The sequence below is a fragment of the Schistocerca cancellata genome, unplaced genomic scaffold, assembly GCF_023864275.1.
Source record: "Schistocerca cancellata isolate TAMUIC-IGC-003103 unplaced genomic scaffold, iqSchCanc2.1 HiC_scaffold_827, whole genome shotgun sequence".
Classification (NCBI taxonomy): Eukaryota; Metazoa; Arthropoda; class Insecta; order Orthoptera; family Acrididae; genus Schistocerca; species Schistocerca cancellata.
The window spans coordinates 54,396-73,360 of record NW_026046838.1 but is presented as its reverse complement, the minus strand read 5'-3'; the positions used below and the strand labels follow the sequence as shown (position 1 = coordinate 73,360).

Sequence of the window (18,965 nt, the reverse complement as noted above, 5' to 3'; positions counted from 1 at the left end):
GTAGAACGTCCGCATAGGGCCATGTTTTTACCTCCACTGTCACGTGGCTGAATGTGCATAAGGCTGGGTGGCATCATTCAAACACAGCCAAATTGTCACACTAGCTGTGTATCTCTATCAAAGTGGACATACGTCCTCACCTCGGTGGCGATTAAAACGATTTCGCCCCCGGGTGGGCTCGAACCACCAACCTTTCGGTTAACAGCCGAACGCGCTAGCCGATTGCGCCACGGAGGCCTTGACTTTCGGTCACTTCTGCTCTCTTTATCAATGCAAGTCGTATGCTTTTCGCAGGCACCTCGCAGAGTGGTAGTATCTGCTTACGCCTCTTCACATGGATAACGTGCATGCACACTGTAGTGCGGCTCATAAACGAATGACATCGCCAAGCATGACATTATACTACAAAATGCATACAAAACAGTGTTCCGCCTACACATCCAGTAAACCTCTGATGCAAGTAGAGCACTCTTTATCGGTTGTAGAACTTCCCCTTCATTCAGTGCACTGCCATCTGTTAGATGCTGCTCGAGCTAGCTCTGCTCTCAGCAGCAAAGTTAAAAAAATGAATGCCTTCTGTGAGGGTCGAACTCACGACCCCTGGTTTAAAAGACCAGTGCTCTACCACTGAGCTAAGAAGGCCGCAGCTTTGCCTTCGTGAGCTACTCCCGAATTGTCACGTCATCATACTGAATCTTACAGCCCTCGACCAGATATCGGATTTGACACACAGATGCTGCTGGAGGTGTCCACCTTACCGTTTTCCAACTCTCTTCACTGTTTCACCCTTACGATCGACGACGAGCGTCAAGCCACCAAAGGTTTGCGGTCTGCGCAAAACTTGACCTAGTGCACAGCTTGTGGGATAGCGTGGCTCTACTGTGAAACGCGCCTTTCGACTCCTCTCTCTGGCTACATCGTCCACAGTGGCACTGGGGGCTTCATGTAAGGCGACTGCACGCCGCTCGGCCAACAGCGGCCTACTGCAGACCGACACTTAAGAGACGCCAAATGCAGATCGACATCGAGAGAGAGGCCCTGTCATATGGCACTCGCGGTGTATACGCCGAAATGAAATGTAAATAATACATCTTTTGTAGTGGTCGTCGCTCTACTGCAGTGTCACACATGCCGAATGAATAGGAAAACAGTAGAACGTCTGTGTAGGGCCATGTTTTTACCTACAGTGTCACTTGGCTGAATGTGTATAAGGCTCTGTGGCATCACTCAAACACAGCCAAGTTGTCACACTAGCTGTGTATCTCTAACAAAGTTGACGTATGTCCTCACCTCGGTGACGGTTAAAACGATTTCGCCCCCAGGTGGGCTCGAACCACCAACCTTTCGGTTAACAGCCGAACGCGCTAGCCGATTGCGCCACGGAGGCCTTGACTTTCGGTCACTTCTGCTCTCTTTATCAATGCAAGTCGTATGCTTTTCGCAGGCACCTCGCAGAGTGGTAGTATCTGCTTACGCCTCTTCACATGGATAACGTGCATGCACACTGTAGTGCGGCTCATAAACGAATGACATCGCCAAGCATGACATTATACTACAAAATGCATACAAAACAGTGTTCCGCCTACACATCCAGTAAACCTCTGATGCAAGTAGAGCACTCTTTATCGGTTGTAGAACTTCCCCTTCATTCAGTGCACTGCCATCTGTTAGATGCTGCTCGAGCTAGCTCTGCTCTCAGCAGCAAAGTTAAAAAAATGAATGCCTTCTGTGAGGGTCGAACTCACGACCCCTGGTTTAAAAGACCAGTGCTCTACCACTGAGCTAAGAAGGCCGCAGCTTTGCCTTCGTGAGCTACTCCCGAATTGTCACGTCATCATACTGAATCTTACAGCCCTCGACCAGATATCGGATTTGACACACAGATGCTGCTGGAGGTGTCCACCTTACCGTTTTCCAACTCTCTTCACTGTTTCACCCTTACGATCGACGACGAGCGTCAAGCCACCAAAGGTTTGCGGTCTGCGCAAAACTTGACCTAGTGCACAGCTTGTGGGATAGCGTGGCTCTACTGTGAAACGCGCCTTTCGACTCCTCTCTCTGGCTACATCGTCCACAGTGGCACTGGGGGCTTCATGTAAGGCGACTGCACGCCGCTCGGCCAACAGCGGCCTACTGCAGACCGACACTTAAGAGACGCCAAATGCAGATCGACATCGAGAGAGAGGCCCTGTCATATGGCACTCGCGGTGTATACGCCGAAATGAAATGTAAATAATACATCTTTTGTAGTGGTCGTCGCTCTACTGCAGTGTCACACATGCCGAATGAATAGGAAAACGGTAGAACGTCCGCGACTGCACGCCGCTCGGCCAACAGCGGCCTACTGCAGACCGACACTTAAGAGACGCCAAATGCAGATCGACATCGAGAGAGAGGCCCTGTCATATGGCACTCGCGGTGTATACGCCGAAATGAAATGTAAATAATACATCTTTTGTAGTGGTCGTCGCTCTACTGCAGTGTCACACATGCCGAATGAATAGGAAAACGGTAGAACGTCCGCATAGGGCCATGTTTTTACCTCCACTGTCACGTGGCTGAATGTGCATAAGGCTGGGTGGCATCATTCAAACACAGCCAAATTGTCACACTAGCTGTGTATCTCTATCAAAGTGGACATACGTCCTCACCTCGGTGGCGATTAAAACGATTTCGCCCCCGGGTGGGCTCGAACCACCAACCTTTCGGTTAACAGCCGAACGCGCTAGCCGATTGCGCCACGGAGGCCTTGACTTTCGGTCACTTCTGCTCTCTTTATCAATGCAAGTCGTATGCTTTTCGCAGGCACCTCGCAGAGTGGTAGTATCTGCTTACGCCTCTTCACATGGATAACGTGCATGCACACTGTAGTGCGGCTCATAAACGAATGACATCGCCAAGCATGACATTATACAACAAAATGCATACAAAACAGTGTTCCGCCTACACATCCAGTAAACCTCTGATGCAAGTAGAGCACTCTTTATTGGTTGTAGAACTTCCCCTTCATTCAGTGCACTGCCATCTGTTAGATGCTGCTCGAGCTAGCTCTGCTCTCAGCAGCAAAGTTAAAAAAATGAATGCCTTCTGTGAGGGTCGAACTCACGACCCCTGGTTTAAAAGACCAGTGCTCTACCACTGAGCTAAGAAGGCCGCAGCTTTGCCTTCGTGAGCTACTCCCGAATTGTCACGTCATCATACTGAATCTTACAGCCCTCGACCAGATATCGGATTTGACACACAGATGCTGCTGGAGGTGTCCACCTTACCGTTTTCCAACTCTCTTCACTGTTTCACCCTTACGATCGACGACGAGCGTCAAGCCACCAAAGGTTTGCGGTCTGCGCAAAACTTGACCTAGTGCACAGCTTGTGGGATAGCGTGGCTCTACTGTGAAACGCGCCTTTCGACTCCTCTCTCTGGCTACATCGTCCACAGTGGCACTGGGGGCTTCATGTAAGGCGACTGCACGCCGCTCGGCCAACAGCGGCCTACTGCAGACCGACACTTAAGAGACGCCAAATGCAGATCGACATCGAGAGAGAGGCCCTGTCATATGGCACTCGCGGTGTATACGCCGAAATGAAATGTAAATAATACATCTTTTGTAGTGGTCGTCGCTCTACTGCAGTGTCACACATGCCGAATGAATAGGAAAACGGTAGAACGTCCGCATAGGGCCATGTTTTCACCTCCACTGTCACGTGGCTGAATGTGTATAAGGCTGGGTGGCATCATTCAAACACAGCCAAATTGTCACACTAGCTGTGTATCTCTATCAAAGTGGACATACGTCCTCACCTCGGTGGCGATTAAAACGATTTCGCCCCCAGGTGGGCTCGAACCACCAACCTTTCGGTTAACAGCCGAACGCGCTAGCCGATTGCGCCACGGAGGCCTTGACTTTCGGTCACTTCTGCTCTCTTTATCAATGCAAGTCGTATGCTTTTCGCAGGCACCTCGCAGAGTGGTAGTATCTGCTTACGCCTCTTCACATGGATAACGTGCATGCACACTGTAGTGCGGCTCATAAACGAATGACATCGCCAAGCATGACATTATACTACAAAATGCATACAAAACAGTGTTCCGCCTACACATCCAGTAAACCTCTGATGCAAGTAGAGCACTCTTTATCGGTTGTAGAACTTCCCCTTCATTCAGTGCACTGCCATATGTTAGATGCTGCTCGAGCTAGCTCTGCTCTCAGCAGCAAAGTTAAAAAAATGAATGCCTTCTGTGAGGGTCGAACTCACGACCCCTGGTTTAAAAGACCAGTGCTCTACCACTGAGCTAAGAAGGCCGCAGCTTTGCGTTCGTGAGCTACTCCCGAATTGTCACGTCATCATACTGAATCTTACAGCCCTCGACCAGATATCGGATTTGACACACAGATGCTGCTGGAGGTGTCCACCTTACCGTTTTCCAACTCTCTTCACTGTTTCACCCTTACGATCGACGACGAGCGTCAAGCCACCAAAGGTTTGCGGTCTGCGCAAAACTTGACCTAGTGCACAGCTTGTGGGATAGCGTGGCTCTACTGTGAAACGCGCCTTTCGACTCCTCTCTCTGGCTACATCGTCCACAGTGGCACTGGGGGCTTCATGTAAGGCGACTGCACGCCGCTCGGCCAACAGCGGCCTACTGCAGACCGACACTTAAGAGACGCCAAATGCAGATCGACATCGAGAGAGAGGCCCTGTCATATGGCACTCGCGGTGTATACGCCGAAATGAAATGTAAATAATACATCTTTTGTAGTGGTCGTCGCTCTACTGCAGTGTCACACATGCCGAATGAATAGGAAAACGGTAGAACGTCCGCGACTGCACGCCGCTCGGCCAACAGCGGCCTACTGCAGACCGACACTTAAGAGACGCCAAATGCAGATCGACATCGAGAGAGAGGCCCTGTCATATGGCACTCGCGGTGTATACGCCGAAATGAAATGTAAATAATACATCTTTTGTAGTGGTCGTCGCTCTACTGCAGTGTCACACATGCCGAATGAATAGGAAAACGGTAGAACGTCCGCATAGGGCCATGTTTTTACCTCCACTGTCACGTGGCTGAATGTGCATAAGGCTGGGTGGCATCATTCAAACACAGCCAAATTGTCACACTAGCTGTGTATCTCTATCAAAGTGGACATACGTCCTCACCTCGGTGGCGATTAAAACGATTTCGCCCCCGGGTGGGCTCGAACCACCAACCTTTCGGTTAACAGCCGAACGCGCTAGCCGATTGCGCCACGGAGGCCTTGACTTTCGGTCACTTCTGCTCTCTTTATCAATGCAAGTCGTATGCTTTTCGCAGGCACCTCGCAGAGTGGTAGTATCTGCTTACGCCTCTTCACATGGATAACGTGCATGCACACTGTAGTGCGGCTCATAAACGAATGACATCGCCAAGCATGACATTATACAACAAAATGCATACAAAACAGTGTTCCGCCTACACATCCAGTAAACCTCTGATGCAAGTAGAGCACTCTTTATTGGTTGTAGAACTTCCCCTTCATTCAGTGCACTGCCATCTGTTAGATGCTGCTCGAGCTAGCTCTGCTCTCAGCAGCAAAGTTAAAAAAATGAATGCCTTCTGTGAGGGTCGAACTCACGACCCCTGGTTTAAAAGACCAGTGCTCTACCACTGAGCTAAGAAGGCCGCAGCTTTGCCTTCGTGAGCTACTCCCGAATTGTCACGTCATCATACTGAATCTTACAGCCCTCGACCAGATATCGGATTTGACACACAGATGCTGCTGGAGGTGTCCACCTTACCGTTTTCCAACTCTCTTCACTGTTTCACCCTTACGATCGACGACGAGCGTCAAGCCACCAAAGGTTTGCGGTCTGCGCAAAACTTGACCTAGTGCACAGCTTGTGGGATAGCGTGGCTCTACTGTGAAACGCGCCTTTCGACTCCTCTCTCTGGCTACATCGTCCACAGTGGCACTGGGGGCTTCATGTAAGGCGACTGCACGCCGCTCGGCCAACAGCGGCCTACTGCAGACCGACACTTAAGAGACGCCAAATGCAGATCGACATCGAGAGAGAGGCCCTGTCATATGGCACTCGCGGTGTATACGCCGAAATGAAATGTAAATAATACATCTTTTGTAGTGGTCGTCGCTCTACTGCAGTGTCACACATGCCGAATGAATAGGAAAACGGTAGAACGTCCGCATAGGGCCATGTTTTCACCTCCACTGTCACGTGGCTGAATGTGTATAAGGCTGGGTGGCATCATTCAAACACAGCCAAATTGTCACACTAGCTGTGTATCTCTATCAAAGTGGACATACGTCCTCACCTCGGTGGCGATTAAAACGATTTCGCCCCCAGGTGGGCTCGAACCACCAACCTTTCGGTTAACAGCCGAACGCGCTAGCCGATTGCGCCACGGAGGCCTTGACTTTCGGTCACTTCTGCTCTCTTTATCAATGCAAGTCGTATGCTTTTCGCAGGCACCTCGCAGAGTGGTAGTATCTGCTTACGCCTCTTCACATGGATAACGTGCATGCACACTGTAGTGCGGCTCATAAACGAATGACATCGCCAAGCATGACATTATACTACAAAATGCATACAAAACAGTGTTCCGCCTACACATCCAGTAAACCTCTGATGCAAGTAGAGCACTCTTTATCGGTTGTAGAACTTCCCCTTCATTCAGTGCACTGCCATATGTTAGATGCTGCTCGAGCTAGCTCTGCTCTCAGCAGCAAAGTTAAAAAAATGAATGCCTTCTGTGAGGGTCGAACTCACGACCCCTGGTTTAAAAGACCAGTGCTCTACCACTGAGCTAAGAAGGCCGCAGCTTTGCGTTCGTGAGCTACTCCCGAATTGTCACGTCATCATACTGAATCTTACAGCCCTCGACCAGATATCGGATTTGACACACAGATGCTGCTGGAGGTGTCCACCTTACCGTTTTCCAACTCTCTTCACTGTTTCACCCTTACGATCGACGACGAGCGTCAAGCCACCAAAGGTTTGCGGTCTGCGCAAAACTTGACCTAGTGCACAGCTTGTGGGATAGCGTGGCTCTACTGTGAAACGCGCCTTTCGACTCCTCTCTCTGGCTACATCGTCCACAGTGGCACTGGGGGCTTCATGTAAGGCGACTGCACGCCGCTCGGCCAACAGCGGCCTACTGCAGACCGACACTTAAGAGACGCCAAATGCAGATCGACATCGAGAGAGAGGCCCTGTCATATGGCACTCGCGGTGTATACGCCGAAATGAAATGTAAATAATACATCTTTTGTAGTGGTCGTCGCTCTACTGCAGTGTCACACATGCCGAATGAATAGGAAAACGGTAGAACGTCCGCATAGGGCCATGTTTTTACCTCCACTGTCACGTGGCTGAATGTGTATAAGGCTGGGTGGCATCATTCAAACACAGCCAAATTGTCACACTAGCTGTGTATCTCTATCAAAGTGGACATACGTCCTCACCTCGGTGGCGATTAAAACGATTTCGCCCCCGGGTGGGCTCGAACCACCAACCTTTCGGTTAACAGCCGAACGCGCTAGCCGATTGCGCCACGGAGGCCTTGACTTTCGGTCACTTCTGCTCTCTTTATCAATGCAAGTCGTATGCTTTTCGCAGGCACCTCGCAGAGTGGTAGTATCTGCTTACGCCTCTTCACATGGATAACGTGCATGCACACTGTAGTGCGGCTCATAAACGAATGACATCGCCAAGCATGACATTATACTACAAAATGCATACAAAACAGTGTTCCGCCTACACATCCAGTAAACCTCTGATGCAAGTAGAGCACTCTTTATCGGTTGTAGAACTTCCCCTTCATTCAGTGCACTGCCATATGTTAGATGCTGCTCGAGCTAGCTCTGCTCTCAGCAGCAAAGTTAAAAAAATGAATGCCTTCTGTGAGGGTCGAACTCACGACCCCTGGTTTAAAAGACCAGTGCTCTACCACTGAGCTAAGAAGGCCGCAGCTTTGCCTTCGTGAGCTACTCCCGAATTGTCACGTCATCATACTGAATCTTACAGCCCTCGACCAGATATCGGATTTGACACACAGATGCTGCTGGAGGTGTCCACCTTACCGTTTTCCAACTCTCTTCACTGTTTCACCCTTACGATCGACGACGAGCGTCAAGCCACCAAAGGTTTGCGGTCTGCGCAAAACTTGACCTAGTGCACAGCTTGTGGGATAGCGTGGCTCTACTGTGAAACGCGCCTTTCGACTCCTCTCTCTGGCTACATCGTCCACAGTGGCACTGGGGGCTTCATGTAAGGCGACTGCACGCCGCTCGGCCAACAGCGGCCTACTGCAGACCGACACTTAAGAGACGCCAAATGCAGATCGACATCGAGAGAGAGGCCCTGTCATATGGCACTCGCGGTGTATACGCCGAAATGAAATGTAAATAATACATCTTTTGTAGTGGTCGTCGCTCTACTGCAGTGTCACACATGCCGAATGAATAGGAAAACGGTAGAACGTCCGCGACTGCACGCCGCTCGGCCAACAGCGGCCTACTGCAGACCGACACTTAAGAGACGCCAAATGCAGATCGACATCGAGAGAGAGGCCCTGTCATATGGCACTCGCGGTGTATACGCCGAAATGAAATGTAAATAATACATCTTTTGTAGTGGTCGTCGCTCTACTGCAGTGTCACACATGCCGAATGAATAGGAAAACGGTAGAACGTCCGCATAGGGCCATGTTTTTACCTCCACTGTCACGTGGCTGAATGTGCATAAGGCTGGGTGGCATCATTCAAACACAGCCAAATTGTCACACTAGCTGTGTATCTCTATCAAAGTGGACATACGTCCTCACCTCGGTGGCGATTAAAACGATTTCGCCCCCGGGTGGGCTCGAACCACCAACCTTTCGGTTAACAGCCGAACGCGCTAGCCGATTGCGCCACGGAGGCCTTGACTTTCGGTCACTTCTGCTCTCTTTATCAATGCAAGTCGTATGCTTTTCGCAGGCACCTCGCAGAGTGGTAGTATCTGCTTACGCCTCTTCACATGGATAACGTGCATGCACACTGTAGTGCGGCTCATAAACGAATGACATCGCCAAGCATGACATTATACTACAAAATGCATACAAAACAGTGTTCCGCCTACACATCCAGTAAACCTCTGATGCAAGTAGAGCACTCTTTATCGGTTGTAGAACTTCCCCTTCATTCAGTGCACTGCCATCTGTTAGATGCTGCTCGAGCTAGCTCTGCTCTCAGCAGCAAAGTTAAAAAAATGAATGCCTTCTGTGAGGGTCGAACTCACGACCCCTGGTTTAAAAGACCAGTGCTCTACCACTGAGCTAAGAAGGCCGCAGCTTTGCCTTCGTGAGCTACTCCCGAATTGTCACGTCATCATACTGAATCTTACAGCCCTCGACCAGATATCGGATTTGACACACAGATGCTGCTGGAGGTGTCCACCTTACCGTTTTCCAACTCTCTTCACTGTTTCACCCTTACGATCGACGACGAGCGTCAAGCCACCAAAGGTTTGCGGTCTGCGCAAAACTTGACCTAGTGCACAGCTTGTGGGATAGCGTGGCTCTACTGTGAAACGCGCCTTTCGACTCCTCTCTCTGGCTACATCGTCCACAGTGGCACTGGGGGCTTCATGTAAGGCGACTGCACGCCGCTCGGCCAACAGCGGCCTACTGCAGACCGACACTTAAGAGACGCCAAATGCAGATCGACATCGAGAGAGAGGCCCTGTCATATGGCACTCGCGGTGTATACGCCGAAATGAAATGTAAATAATACATCTTTTGTAGTGGTCGTCGCTCTACTGCAGTGTCACACATGCCGAATGAATAGGAAAACGGTAGAACGTCCGCATAGGGCCATGTTTTCACCTCCACTGTCACGTGGCTGAATGTGTATAAGGCTGGGTGGCATCATTCAAACACAGCCAAATTGTCACACTAGCTGTGTATCTCTATCAAAGTGGACATACGTCCTCACCTCGGTGGCGATTAAAACGATTTCGCCCCCGGGTGGGCTCGAACCACCAACCTTTCGGTTAACAGCCGAACGCGCTAGCCGATTGCGCCACGGAGGCCTTGACTTTAGGTCACTTCTGCTCTCTTTATCAATGCAAGTCGTATACTTTTCGCAGGCACCTCGCAGAGTGGTAGTATCTGCTTACGCCTCTTCACATGGATAACGTGCATGCACACTGTAGTGCGGCTCATAAACGAATGACATCGCCAAGCATGACATTATACTACAAAATGCATACAAAACAGTGTTCCGCCTACACATCCAGTAAACCTCTGATGCAAGTAGAGCACTCTTTATCGGTTGTAGAACTTCCCCTTCATTCAGTGCACTGCCATCTGTTAGATGCTGCTCGAGCTAGCTCTGCTCTCAGCAGCAAAGTTAAAAAAATGAATGCCTTCTGTGAGGGTCGAACTCACGACCCCTGGTTTAAAAGACCAGTGCTCTACCACTGAGCTAAGAAGGCCGCAGCTTTGCCTTCGTGAGCTACTCCCGAATTGTCATGTCATCATACTGAATCTTACAGCCCTCGACCAGATATCGGATTTGACACACAGATGCTGCTGGAGGTGTCCACCTTACCGTTTTCCAACTCTCTTCACTGTTTCACCCTTACGATCGACGACGAGCGTCAAGCCACCAAAGGTTTGCGGTCTGCGCAAAACTTGACCTAGTGCACAGCTTGTGGGATAGCGTGGCTCTACTGTGAAACGCGCCTTTCGACTCCTCTCTCTGGCTACATCGTCCACAGTGGCACTGGGGGCTTCATGTAAGGCGACTGCACGCCGCTCGGCCAACAGCGGCCTACTGCAGACCGACACTTAAGAGACGCCAAATGCAGATCGACATCGAGAGAGAGGCCCTGTCATATGGCACTCGCGGTGTATACGCCGAAATGAAATGTAAATAATACATCTTTTGTAGTGGTCGTCGCTCTACTGCAGTGTCACACATGCCGAATGAATAGGAAAACGGTAGAACGTCCGCGACTGCACGCCGCTCGGCCAACAGCGGCCTACTGCAGACCGACACTTAAGAGACGCCAAATGCAGATCGACATCGAGAGAGAGGCCCTGTCATATGGCACTCGCGGTGTATACGCCGAAATGAAATGTAAATAATACATCTTTTGTAGTGGTCGTCGCTCTACTGCAGTGTCACACATGCCGAATGAATAGGAAAACGGTAGAACGTCCGCATAGGGCCATGTTTTTACCTCCACTGTCACGTGGCTGAATGTGCATAAGGCTGGGTGGCATCATTCAAACACAGCCAAATTGTCACACTAGCTGTGTATCTCTATCAAAGTGGACATACGTCCTCACCTCGGTGGCGATTAAAACGATTTCGCCCCCGGGTGGGCTCGAACCACCAACCTTTCGGTTAACAGCCGAACGCGCTAGCCGATTGCGCCACGGAGGCCTTGACTTTCGGTCACTTCTGCTCTCTTTATCAATGCAAGTCGTATGCTTTTCGCAGGCACCTCGCAGAGTGGTAGTATCTGCTTACGCCTCTTCACATGGATAACGTGCATGCACACTGTAGTGCGGCTCATAAACGAATGACATCGCCAAGCATGACATTATACTACAAAATGCATACAAAACAGTGTTCCGCCTACACATCCAGTAAACCTCTGATGCAAGTAGAGCACTCTTTATCGGTTGTAGAACTTCCCCTTCATTCAGTGCACTGCCATATGTTAGATGCTGCTCGAGCTAGCTCTGCTCTCAGCAGCAAAGTTAAAAAAATGAATGCCTTCTGTGAGGGTCGAACTCACGACCCCTGGTTTAAAAGACCAGTGCTCTACCACTGAGCTAAGAAGGCCGCAGCTTTGCGTTCGTGAGCTACTCCCGAATTGTCACGTCATCATACTGAATCTTACAGCCCTCGACCAGATATCGGATTTGACACACAGATGCTGCTGGAGGTGTCCACCTTACCGTTTTCCAACTCTCTTCACTGTTTCACCCTTACGATCGACGACGAGCGTCAAGCCACCAAAGGTTTGCGGTCTGCGCAAAACTTGACCTAGTGCACAGCTTGTGGGATAGCGTGGCTCTACTGTGAAACGCGCCTTTCGACTCCTCTCTCTGGCTACATCGTCCACAGTGGCACTGGGGGCTTCATGTAAGGCGACTGCACGCCGCTCGGCCAACAGCGGCCTACTGCAGACCGACACTTAAGAGACGCCAAATGCAGATCGACATCGAGAGAGAGGCCCTGTCATATGGCACTCGCGGTGTATACGCCGAAATGAAATGTAAATAATACATCTTTTGTAGTGGTCGTCGCTCTACTGCAGTGTCACACATGCCGAATGAATAGGAAAACGGTAGAACGTCCGCATAGGGCCATGTTTTTACCTCCACTGTCACGTGGCTGAATGTGTATAAGGCTGGGTGGCATCATTCAAACACAGCCAAATTGTCACACTAGCTGTGTATCTCTATCAAAGTGGACATACGTCCTCACCTCGGTGGCGATTAAAACGATTTCGCCCCCGGGTGGGCTCGAACCACCAACCTTTCGGTTAACAGCCGAACGCGCTAGCCGATTGCGCCACGGAGGCCTTGACTTTCGGTCACTTCTGCTCTCTTTATCAATGCAAGTCGTATGCTTTTCGCAGGCACCTCGCAGAGTGGTAGTATCTGCTTACGCCTCTTCACATGGATAACGTGCATGCACACTGTAGTGCGGCTCATAAACGAATGACATCGCCAAGCATGACATTATACTACAAAATGCATACAAAACAGTGTTCCGCCTACACATCCAGTAAACCTCTGATGCAAGTAGAGCACTCTTTATCGGTTGTAGAACTTCCCCTTCATTCAGTGCACTGCCATATGTTAGATGCTGCTCGAGCTAGCTCTGCTCTCAGCAGCAAAGTTAAAAAAATGAATGCCTTCTGTGAGGGTCGAACTCACGACCCCTGGTTTAAAAGACCAGTGCTCTACCACTGAGCTAAGAAGGCCGCAGCTTTGCCTTCGTGAGCTACTCCCGAATTGTCACGTCATCATACTGAATCTTACAGCCCTCGACCAGATATCGGATTTGACACACAGATGCTGCTGGAGGTGTCCACCTTACCGTTTTCCAACTCTCTTCACTGTTTCACCCTTACGATCGACGACGAGCGTCAAGCCACCAAAGGTTTGCGGTCTGCGCAAAACTTGACCTAGTGCACAGCTTGTGGGATAGCGTGGCTCTACTGTGAAACGCGCCTTTCGACTCCTCTCTCTGGCTACATCGTCCACAGTGGCACTGGGGGCTTCATGTAAGGCGACTGCACGCCGCTCGGCCAACAGCGGCCTACTGCAGACCGACACTTAAGAGACGCCAAATGCAGATCGACATCGAGAGAGAGGCCCTGTCATATGGCACTCGCGGTGTATACGCCGAAATGAAATGTAAATAATACATCTTTTGTAGTGGTCGTCGCTCTACTGCAGTGTCACACATGCCGAATGAATAGGAAAACGGTAGAACGTCCGCGACTGCACGCCGCTCGGCCAACAGCGGCCTACTGCAGACCGACACTTAAGAGACGCCAAATGCAGATCGACATCGAGAGAGAGGCCCTGTCATATGGCACTCGCGGTGTATACGCCGAAATGAAATGTAAATAATACATCTTTTGTAGTGGTCGTCGCTCTACTGCAGTGTCACACATGCCGAATGAATAGGAAAACGGTAGAACGTCCGCATAGGGCCATGTTTTTACCTCCACTGTCACGTGGCTGAATGTGCATAAGGCTGGGTGGCATCATTCAAACACAGCCAAATTGTCACACTAGCTGTGTATCTCTATCAAAGTGGACATACGTCCTCACCTCGGTGGCGATTAAAACGATTTCGCCCCCGGGTGGGCTCGAACCACCAACCTTTCGGTTAACAGCCGAACGCGCTAGCCGATTGCGCCACGGAGGCCTTGACTTTCGGTCACTTCTGCTCTCTTTATCAATGCAAGTCGTATGCTTTTCGCAGGCACCTCGCAGAGTGGTAGTATCTGCTTACGCCTCTTCACATGGATAACGTGCATGCACACTGTAGTGCGGCTCATAAACGAATGACATCGCCAAGCATGACATTATACTACAAAATGCATACAAAACAGTGTTCCGCCTACACATCCAGTAAACCTCTGATGCAAGTAGAGCACTCTTTATCGGTTGTAGAACTTCCCCTTCATTCAGTGCACTGCCATCTGTTAGATGCTGCTCGAGCTAGCTCTGCTCTCAGCAGCAAAGTTAAAAAAATGAATGCCTTCTGTGAGGGTCGAACTCACGACCCCTGGTTTAAAAGACCAGTGCTCTACCACTGAGCTAAGAAGGCCGCAGCTTTGCCTTCGTGAGCTACTCCCGAATTGTCACGTCATCATACTGAATCTTACAGCCCTCGACCAGATATCGGATTTGACACACAGATGCTGCTGGAGGTGTCCACCTTACCGTTTTCCAACTCTCTTCACTGTTTCACCCTTACGATCGACGACGAGCGTCAAGCCACCAAAGGTTTGCGGTCTGCGCAAAACTTGACCTAGTGCACAGCTTGTGGGATAGCGTGGCTCTACTGTGAAACGCGCCTTTCGACTCCTCTCTCTGGCTACATCGTCCACAGTGGCACTGGGGGCTTCATGTAAGGCGACTGCACGCCGCTCGGCCAACAGCGGCCTACTGCAGACCGACACTTAAGAGACGCCAAATGCAGATCGACATCGAGAGAGAGGCCCTGTCATATGGCACTCGCGGTGTATACGCCGAAATGAAATGTAAATAATACATCTTTTGTAGTGGTCGTCGCTCTACTGCAGTGTCACACATGCCGAATGAATAGGAAAACGGTAGAACGTCCGCATAGGGCCATGTTTTCACCTCCACTGTCACGTGGCTGAATGTGTATAAGGCTGGGTGGCATCATTCAAACACAGCCAAATTGTCACACTAGCTGTGTATCTCTATCAAAGTGGACATACGTCCTCACCTCGGTGGCGATTAAAACGATTTCGCCCCCGGGTGGGCTCGAACCACCAACCTTTCGGTTAACAGCCGAACGCGCTAGCCGATTGCGCCACGGAGGCCTTGACTTTAGGTCACTTCTGCTCTCTTTATCAATGCAAGTCGTATACTTTTCGCAGGCACCTCGCAGAGTGGTAGTATCTGCTTACGCCTCTTCACATGGATAACGTGCATGCACACTGTAGTGCGGCTCATAAACGAATGACATCGCCAAGCATGACATTATACTACAAAATGCATACAAAACAGTGTTCCGCCTACACATCCAGTAAACCTCTGATGCAAGTAGAGCACTCTTTATCGGTTGTAGAACTTCCCCTTCATTCAGTGCACTGCCATCTGTTAGATGCTGCTCGAGCTAGCTCTGCTCTCAGCAGCAAAGTTAAAAAAATGAATGCCTTCTGTGAGGGTCGAACTCACGACCCCTGGTTTAAAAGACCAGTGCTCTACCACTGAGCTAAGAAGGCCGCAGCTTTGCCTTCGTGAGCTACTCCCGAATTGTCATGTCATCATACTGAATCTTACAGCCCTCGACCAGATATCGGATTTGACACACAGATGCTGCTGGAGGTGTCCACCTTACCGTTTTCCAACTCTCTTCACTGTTTCACCCTTACGATCGACGACGAGCGTCAAGCCACCAAAGGTTTGCGGTCTGCGCAAAACTTGACCTAGTGCACAGCTTGTGGGATAGCGTGGCTCTACTGTGAAACGCGCCTTTCGACTCCTCTCTCTGGCTACATCGTCCACAGTGGCACTGGGGGCTTCATGTAAGGCGACTGCACGCCGCTCGGCCAACAGCGGCCTACTGCAGACCGACACTTAAGAGACGCCAAATGCAGATCGACATCGAGAGAGAGGCCCTGTCATATGGCACTCGCGGTGTATACGCCGAAATGAAATGTAAATAATACATCTTTTGTAGTGGTCGTCGCTCTACTGCAGTGTCACACATGCCGAATGAATAGGAAAACGGTAGAACGTCCGCGACTGCACGCCGCTCGGCCAACAGCGGCCTACTGCAGACCGACACTTAAGAGACGCCAAATGCAGATCGACATCGAGAGAGAGGCCCTGTCATATGGCACTCGCGGTGTATACGCCGAAATGAAATGTAAATAATACATCTTTTGTAGTGGTCGTCGCTCTACTGCAGTGTCACACATGCCGAATGAATAGGAAAACGGTAGAACGTCCGCATAGGGCCATGTTTTTACCTCCACTGTCACGTGGCTGAATGTGCATAAGGCTGGGTGGCATCATTCAAACACAGCCAAATTGTCACACTAGCTGTGTATCTCTATCAAAGTGGACATACGTCCTCACCTCGGTGGCGATTAAAACGATTTCGCCCCCGGGTGGGCTCGAACCACCAACCTTTCGGTTAACAGCCGAACGCGCTAGCCGATTGCGCCACGGAGGCCTTGACTTTCGGTCACTTCTGCTCTCTTTATCAATGCAAGTCGTATGCTTTTCGCAGGCACCTCGCAGAGTGGTAGTATCTGCTTACGCCTCTTCACATGGATAACGTGCATGCACACTGTAGTGCGGCTCATAAACGAATGACATCGCCAAGCATGACATTATACTACAAAATGCATACAAAACAGTGTTCCGCCTACACATCCAGTAAACCTCTGATGCAAGTAGAGCACTCTTTATCGGTTGTAGAACTTCCCCTTCATTCAGTGCACTGCCATATGTTAGATGCTGCTCGAGCTAGCTCTGCTCTCAGCAGCAAAGTTAAAAAAATGAATGCCTTCTGTGAGGGTCGAACTCACGACCCCTGGTTTAAAAGACCAGTGCTCTACCACTGAGCTAAGAAGGCCGCAGCTTTGCGTTCGTGAGCTACTCCCGAATTGTCACGTCATCATACTGAATCTTACAGCCCTCGACCAGATATCGGATTTGACACACAGATGCTGCTGGAGGTGTCCACCTTACCGTTTTCCAACTCTCTTCACTGTTTCACCCTTACGATCGACGACGAGCGTCAAGCCACCAAAGGTTTGCGGTCTGCGCAAAACTTGACCTAGTGCACAGCTTGTGGGATAGCGTGGCTCTACTGTGAAACGCGCCTTTCGACTCCTCTCTCTGGCTACATCGTCCACAGTGGCACTGGGGGCTTCATGTAAGGCGACTGCACGCCGCTCGGCCAACAGCGGCCTACTGCAGACCGACACTTAAGAGACGCCAAATGCAGATCGACATCGAGAGAGAGGCCCTGTCATATGGCACTCGCGGTGTATACGCCGAAATGAAATGTAAATAATACATCTTTTGTAGTGGTCGTCGCTCTACTGCAGTGTCACACATGCCGAATGAATAGGAAAACGGTAGAACGTCCGCATAGGGCCATGTTTTTACCTCCACTGTCACGTGGCTGAATGTGCATAAGGCTGGGTGGCATCATTCAAACACAGCCAAATTGTCACACTAGCTGTGTATCTCTATCAAAGTGGACATACGTCCTCACCTCGGTGGCGATTAAAACGATTTCGCCCCCGGGTGGGCTCGAACCACCAACCTTTCGGTTAACAGCCGAACGCGCTAGCCGATTGCGCCACGGAGGCCTTGACTTTCGGTCACTTCTGCTCTCTTTATCAATGCAAGTCGTATGCTTTTCGCAGGCACCTCGCAGAGTGGTAGTATCTGCTTACGCCTCTTCACATGGATAACGTGCATGCACACTGTAGTGCGGCTCATAAACGAATGACATCGCCAAGCATGACATTATACTACAAAATGCATACAAAACAGTGTTCCGCCTACACATCCAGTAAACCTCTGATGCAAGTAGAGCACTCTTTATCGGTTGTAGAACTTCCCCTTCATTCAGTGCACTGCCATCTGTTAGATGCTGCTCGAGCTAGCTCTGCTCTCAGCAGCAAAGTTAAAAAAATGAATGCCTTCTGTGAGGGTCGAACTCACGACCCCTGGTTTAAAAGACCAGTGCTCTACCACTGAGCTAAGAAGGCCGCAGCTTTGCCTTCGTGAGCTACTCCCGAATTGTCACGTCATCATACTGAATCTTACAGCCCTCGACCAGATATCGGATTTGACACACAGATGCTGCTGGAGGTGTCCACCTTACCGTTTTCCAACTCTCTTCACTGTTTCACCCTTACGATCGACGACGAGCGTCAAGCCACCAAAGGTTTGCGGTCTGCGCAAAACTTGACCTAGTGCACAGCTTGTGGGATAGCGTGGCTCTACTGTGAAACGCGCCTTTCGACTCCTCTCTCTGGCTACATCGTCCACAGTGGCACTGGGGGCTTCATGTAAGGCGACTGCACGCCGCTCGGCCAACAGCGGCCTACTGCAGACCGACACTTAAGAGACGCCAAATGCAGATCGACATCGAGAGAGAGGCCCTGTCATATGGCACTCGCGGTGTATACGCCGAAATGAAATGTAAATAATACATCTTTTGTAGTGGTCGTCGCTCTACTGCAGTGTCACACATGCCGAATGAATAGGAAAACGGTAGAACGTCCGCATAGGGCCATGTTTTCACCTCCACTGTCACGTGGCTGAATGTGTATAAGGCTGGGTGGCATCATTCAAACACAGCCAAATTGTCACACTAGCTGTGTATCTCTATCAAAGTGGACATACGTCCTCACCTCGGTGGCGATTAAAACGATTTCGCCCCCGGGTGGGCTCGAACCACCAACCTTTCGGTTAACAGCCGAACGCGCTAGCCGATTGCGCCACGGAGGCCTTGACTTTCGGTCACTTCTGCTCTCTTTATCAATGCAAGTCGTATGCTTTTCGCAGGCACCTCGCAGAGTGGTAGTATCTGCTTACGCCTCTTCACATGGATAACGTGCATGCACACTGTAGTGCGGCTCATAAACGAATGACATCGCCAAGCATGACATTATACTACAAAATGCATACAAAACAGTGTTCCGCCTACACATCCAGTAAAC

At 50.4% G+C, this 18,965-nt stretch overlaps 31 non-coding genes across 31 annotated transcripts; all 31 read right to left on the bottom strand.

Moving 5' to 3' along the window:
- Window positions 1-163: 163 nt before the first annotated feature.
- On the bottom strand, window positions 164-237 carry Trnan-guu (transfer RNA asparagine (anticodon GUU)). The gene has a single exon. It is a non-coding gene; the product is annotated as a tRNA-Asn (tRNA).
- A 333-nt stretch (window positions 238-570) lies between these two features.
- Trnak-uuu (transfer RNA lysine (anticodon UUU)) lies at window positions 571-642 on the bottom strand. Its single transcript has one exon. It is a non-coding gene; the product is annotated as a tRNA-Lys (tRNA).
- A 671-nt stretch (window positions 643-1,313) lies between these two features.
- Trnan-guu (transfer RNA asparagine (anticodon GUU)) lies at window positions 1,314-1,387 on the bottom strand. The gene has a single exon. It is a non-coding gene; the product is annotated as a tRNA-Asn (tRNA).
- Window positions 1,388-1,720: 333 nt separating this feature from the next.
- On the bottom strand, window positions 1,721-1,792 carry Trnak-uuu (transfer RNA lysine (anticodon UUU)). The gene has a single exon. It is a non-coding gene; the product is annotated as a tRNA-Lys (tRNA).
- An 882-nt stretch (window positions 1,793-2,674) lies between these two features.
- Trnan-guu (transfer RNA asparagine (anticodon GUU)) lies at window positions 2,675-2,748 on the bottom strand. The gene has a single exon. It is a non-coding gene; the product is annotated as a tRNA-Asn (tRNA).
- A 333-nt stretch (window positions 2,749-3,081) lies between these two features.
- Window positions 3,082-3,153, bottom strand: Trnak-uuu (transfer RNA lysine (anticodon UUU)). The gene has a single exon. It is a non-coding gene; the product is annotated as a tRNA-Lys (tRNA).
- Window positions 3,154-3,824: 671 nt separating this feature from the next.
- Window positions 3,825-3,898, bottom strand: Trnan-guu (transfer RNA asparagine (anticodon GUU)). Its single transcript has one exon. It is a non-coding gene; the product is annotated as a tRNA-Asn (tRNA).
- A 333-nt stretch (window positions 3,899-4,231) lies between these two features.
- Trnak-uuu (transfer RNA lysine (anticodon UUU)) lies at window positions 4,232-4,303 on the bottom strand. Its single transcript has one exon. It is a non-coding gene; the product is annotated as a tRNA-Lys (tRNA).
- Window positions 4,304-5,185: 882 nt separating this feature from the next.
- On the bottom strand, window positions 5,186-5,259 carry Trnan-guu (transfer RNA asparagine (anticodon GUU)). Its single transcript has one exon. It is a non-coding gene; the product is annotated as a tRNA-Asn (tRNA).
- Window positions 5,260-5,592: 333 nt separating this feature from the next.
- On the bottom strand, window positions 5,593-5,664 carry Trnak-uuu (transfer RNA lysine (anticodon UUU)). Its single transcript has one exon. It is a non-coding gene; the product is annotated as a tRNA-Lys (tRNA).
- A 671-nt stretch (window positions 5,665-6,335) lies between these two features.
- Trnan-guu (transfer RNA asparagine (anticodon GUU)) lies at window positions 6,336-6,409 on the bottom strand. The gene has a single exon. It is a non-coding gene; the product is annotated as a tRNA-Asn (tRNA).
- A 333-nt stretch (window positions 6,410-6,742) lies between these two features.
- Window positions 6,743-6,814, bottom strand: Trnak-uuu (transfer RNA lysine (anticodon UUU)). Its single transcript has one exon. It is a non-coding gene; the product is annotated as a tRNA-Lys (tRNA).
- Window positions 6,815-7,485: 671 nt separating this feature from the next.
- Trnan-guu (transfer RNA asparagine (anticodon GUU)) lies at window positions 7,486-7,559 on the bottom strand. The gene has a single exon. It is a non-coding gene; the product is annotated as a tRNA-Asn (tRNA).
- Window positions 7,560-7,892: 333 nt separating this feature from the next.
- Window positions 7,893-7,964, bottom strand: Trnak-uuu (transfer RNA lysine (anticodon UUU)). The gene has a single exon. It is a non-coding gene; the product is annotated as a tRNA-Lys (tRNA).
- An 882-nt stretch (window positions 7,965-8,846) lies between these two features.
- Window positions 8,847-8,920, bottom strand: Trnan-guu (transfer RNA asparagine (anticodon GUU)). Its single transcript has one exon. It is a non-coding gene; the product is annotated as a tRNA-Asn (tRNA).
- Window positions 8,921-9,253: 333 nt separating this feature from the next.
- Trnak-uuu (transfer RNA lysine (anticodon UUU)) lies at window positions 9,254-9,325 on the bottom strand. Its single transcript has one exon. It is a non-coding gene; the product is annotated as a tRNA-Lys (tRNA).
- Window positions 9,326-9,996: 671 nt separating this feature from the next.
- On the bottom strand, window positions 9,997-10,070 carry Trnan-guu (transfer RNA asparagine (anticodon GUU)). Its single transcript has one exon. It is a non-coding gene; the product is annotated as a tRNA-Asn (tRNA).
- Window positions 10,071-10,403: 333 nt separating this feature from the next.
- Trnak-uuu (transfer RNA lysine (anticodon UUU)) lies at window positions 10,404-10,475 on the bottom strand. Its single transcript has one exon. It is a non-coding gene; the product is annotated as a tRNA-Lys (tRNA).
- Window positions 10,476-11,357: 882 nt separating this feature from the next.
- On the bottom strand, window positions 11,358-11,431 carry Trnan-guu (transfer RNA asparagine (anticodon GUU)). Its single transcript has one exon. It is a non-coding gene; the product is annotated as a tRNA-Asn (tRNA).
- Window positions 11,432-11,764: 333 nt separating this feature from the next.
- Window positions 11,765-11,836, bottom strand: Trnak-uuu (transfer RNA lysine (anticodon UUU)). Its single transcript has one exon. It is a non-coding gene; the product is annotated as a tRNA-Lys (tRNA).
- A 671-nt stretch (window positions 11,837-12,507) lies between these two features.
- On the bottom strand, window positions 12,508-12,581 carry Trnan-guu (transfer RNA asparagine (anticodon GUU)). Its single transcript has one exon. It is a non-coding gene; the product is annotated as a tRNA-Asn (tRNA).
- Window positions 12,582-12,914: 333 nt separating this feature from the next.
- Trnak-uuu (transfer RNA lysine (anticodon UUU)) lies at window positions 12,915-12,986 on the bottom strand. Its single transcript has one exon. It is a non-coding gene; the product is annotated as a tRNA-Lys (tRNA).
- An 882-nt stretch (window positions 12,987-13,868) lies between these two features.
- On the bottom strand, window positions 13,869-13,942 carry Trnan-guu (transfer RNA asparagine (anticodon GUU)). Its single transcript has one exon. It is a non-coding gene; the product is annotated as a tRNA-Asn (tRNA).
- A 333-nt stretch (window positions 13,943-14,275) lies between these two features.
- Window positions 14,276-14,347, bottom strand: Trnak-uuu (transfer RNA lysine (anticodon UUU)). The gene has a single exon. It is a non-coding gene; the product is annotated as a tRNA-Lys (tRNA).
- Window positions 14,348-15,018: 671 nt separating this feature from the next.
- On the bottom strand, window positions 15,019-15,092 carry Trnan-guu (transfer RNA asparagine (anticodon GUU)). The gene has a single exon. It is a non-coding gene; the product is annotated as a tRNA-Asn (tRNA).
- A 333-nt stretch (window positions 15,093-15,425) lies between these two features.
- On the bottom strand, window positions 15,426-15,497 carry Trnak-uuu (transfer RNA lysine (anticodon UUU)). The gene has a single exon. It is a non-coding gene; the product is annotated as a tRNA-Lys (tRNA).
- Window positions 15,498-16,379: 882 nt separating this feature from the next.
- Window positions 16,380-16,453, bottom strand: Trnan-guu (transfer RNA asparagine (anticodon GUU)). The gene has a single exon. It is a non-coding gene; the product is annotated as a tRNA-Asn (tRNA).
- Window positions 16,454-16,786: 333 nt separating this feature from the next.
- Window positions 16,787-16,858, bottom strand: Trnak-uuu (transfer RNA lysine (anticodon UUU)). The gene has a single exon. It is a non-coding gene; the product is annotated as a tRNA-Lys (tRNA).
- A 671-nt stretch (window positions 16,859-17,529) lies between these two features.
- Trnan-guu (transfer RNA asparagine (anticodon GUU)) lies at window positions 17,530-17,603 on the bottom strand. The gene has a single exon. It is a non-coding gene; the product is annotated as a tRNA-Asn (tRNA).
- Window positions 17,604-17,936: 333 nt separating this feature from the next.
- Trnak-uuu (transfer RNA lysine (anticodon UUU)) lies at window positions 17,937-18,008 on the bottom strand. The gene has a single exon. It is a non-coding gene; the product is annotated as a tRNA-Lys (tRNA).
- A 671-nt stretch (window positions 18,009-18,679) lies between these two features.
- Window positions 18,680-18,753, bottom strand: Trnan-guu (transfer RNA asparagine (anticodon GUU)). Its single transcript has one exon. It is a non-coding gene; the product is annotated as a tRNA-Asn (tRNA).
- Window positions 18,754-18,965: the final 212 nt, after the last annotated feature.